This window comes from Brassica napus, chromosome A9 (assembly GCF_020379485.1).
Source record: "Brassica napus cultivar Da-Ae chromosome A9, Da-Ae, whole genome shotgun sequence".
In the NCBI taxonomy this organism is placed as follows: domain Eukaryota; kingdom Viridiplantae; phylum Streptophyta; class Magnoliopsida; order Brassicales; family Brassicaceae; genus Brassica; species Brassica napus.
This window is the reverse complement of record NC_063442.1, coordinates 24,867,700-24,870,137: the sequence shown is the minus strand read 5'-3', so window position 1 is coordinate 24,870,137 and position 2,438 is coordinate 24,867,700. Positions and strand designations below refer to the sequence as shown.

At 45.1% G+C, this 2,438-nt stretch overlaps 1 non-coding gene across 1 annotated transcript; it reads right to left on the bottom strand.

Annotated features, from left to right (window-relative positions):
- Positions 1-827: 827 nt before the first annotated feature.
- On the bottom strand, positions 828-934 carry LOC125578774. The gene has a single exon (XR_007316857.1). It is a non-coding gene; the product is annotated as a small nucleolar RNA R71 (small nucleolar RNA).
- Positions 935-2,438: the final 1,504 nt, after the last annotated feature.

The window sequence follows — 2,438 nt, the reverse complement described above, 5'->3', positions numbered from 1 at the left end:
CTTAGGGTAATTTGAGTGGCATCAAATTTGGCGCCGTTGCCGGGGAGCTTTGATCGCCATTAGATTTAGTTTTATTAATTCTTATTCTTTTCTTTACCCCCTTTTTTCTAATAATTTTTTTTCTTGTCTTTTCAGGTGCATGCCCAGCGGTACCAGAAGCAACAAGAAGAAAGACTTGCTGTTCTCAGACGATCCTGCTCAATTGGAACGCACCATCCGTAGAGGTCAACGTTCCACATCGCTCGACGCAACAACTTCATCGTCGATCGATACGCATAATCAACCGTCGACCGACACCAGACCGTCATCGTCGATCGATCCCAATCGTTCGATACTACACCGCGTACGTCGATCGATACTGTGTCGTCAAAAATGGTCAAAAAATAGATGCTCAGGGAATTGTAATCCCTAATGCTGATGCTACAGGAGCTGCTCAACCTGTAGATGAGGACGCTCGATCGAAACCACTAGCCGACTACAATCGCCCAGATGAGTACTATTCCAACAGATCAGCTATTCGACTTCCGGAGATCCAGAAGCAGAATTTCGAGCTGAAGCCTCAATACTACACTCTCGTGTCGCAGATACCCTACTATGGGTTACCGCACAAGCATCCTATGGACCATTTGGAACGGTTCAAGGATCTAATCGCTGCCATTCGGATGGAAGGAGTCCCCGAAGATTACCTGCTGTGCAAACTTTTAAGATACACGCTTAATGGAAAAGCGATGCACTGGCTTAGGCAGCAACCCACAGGATCTTTAACATCCTGGAGCGACATCAAGAATGCTTTCTTACGAAACTTCTTTGATGAGTCGCGCGCTGAAGAACTTCGAAACAAAATTTCCACATTCTCGCAGAAGGCTGGAGAGTCTTTCAAAGATGCGTGGATTAGATTTAGGTTCTTCCAGCGAGACTGTCCACACCACGGATTTAATGAAGTGCAGCTGCTAAGCACTTTCTTCCGAGGTCTCGCCTTACAGTATCAAATGGCTGTTGATACGGCGAGTGAAGGAAACTTCACTACTCGGAATCTGTTGGAAGCTGTGAGACTTATCGAAAACCTTGCTAACAGCAGCAGCACCAAAAACACTGACTCTGAAAGGAAGAAGTCTGTAGCCTCTATCGGGAAGGAACAGATGGACGAAGTAAGAGCTAAGTTAGATGTGGTGAGCGAGCTTCTTAGGAAGCAAGTCTGTTCAGCTGAAGGAGAAGTAGCAGATACAGAAAGAGAAGAAGATGTGAACTACATCGGAGGTACCGGATTCCAGAAATTTGGAAACCAGGGCGGAAACAGAAACTTCTTAGGAAATGGCCAAAGAAGTAACCAAAGTTCACAATTTCAAAAACCCTTCAACAACAGCAAGAGCTACTCGAACTCTTACTACCAAAATCCACCACCCCAGACTCAGAAAAGCAAGATCGAAGAGATGCTTGATCGAGTACTGTTGGGACAACAACAAATCACTGTGGATTTCAACGGTAAGATAGACTCTGCCTACAACAATCTGAACACCAAAATCGAGACCTTAGGGACTCAAGTGAGAAAACTTGAAACCCAAGTAATTCAGACGGGCGAGACTATAAAGAGGCAAGAAGCTTTCGCTAGAGAGGCAGGAGCCGACAAAGGAAAACACCACGTAAATGCCATCATAGATGATGATTTCTGGCAAGTGGTGAGAAATGAAAAGCTTGAGGAAGGAGATTTCGAAATCGAAAGCTCCATGAGTCTCGGCGGATCCCAATGGTGTCGACCGATGTCGATGAACTCGCATTGATCGACAGACCATGATGAAGATCGATGGACGGATTACTCCAGTCATCGATCGACGTCGTCTGCCAATTCGACTGAATGCAATACGGTTCGAATTCTAACTCATGAAGAATTCGCAGCTAAGCATCCTCACCCACCCTCCCCTTTCTATGATAAAATCGATCGATCGGTTGAGCCAACCATCGATCGACAGAGTGAGCCCGACGTCGATCGTCACAACACACCTCCCATCGATCGACATGCACCTCTGACATACCGAGTGCGGTTACCCTCAATCGATAATGATTACATCAATGCACTCAGACCACCACCTAAACCATTAACAAACCCACCCGAACCATAACCCAACCCTTTAAATAGTTCACCAGAATCTGTTCAAGAAGAACACGAATCTGAAGGGAGAAGGTTAAGGAAAAAAAATGAGAAGATTCCAAAAAACCTTAAGAGGGAAGCTAACGATAAGGAGATGGATGTTTCACTAAACGAGTCCTCAGAATCCCAATCGAAAAACCTTTTGATGAAGCTTACTTCACACACCGGTTGTGGATGTTCTTCAGAGAAACAAAGGTAACTGAGGAGGACATTAGGAGAATGTTTTATCAAGTCAGAGAAAAGATGAAACACAGGATCACATTGACGAAGAAGAGTGATCCTGGGAAGTTTG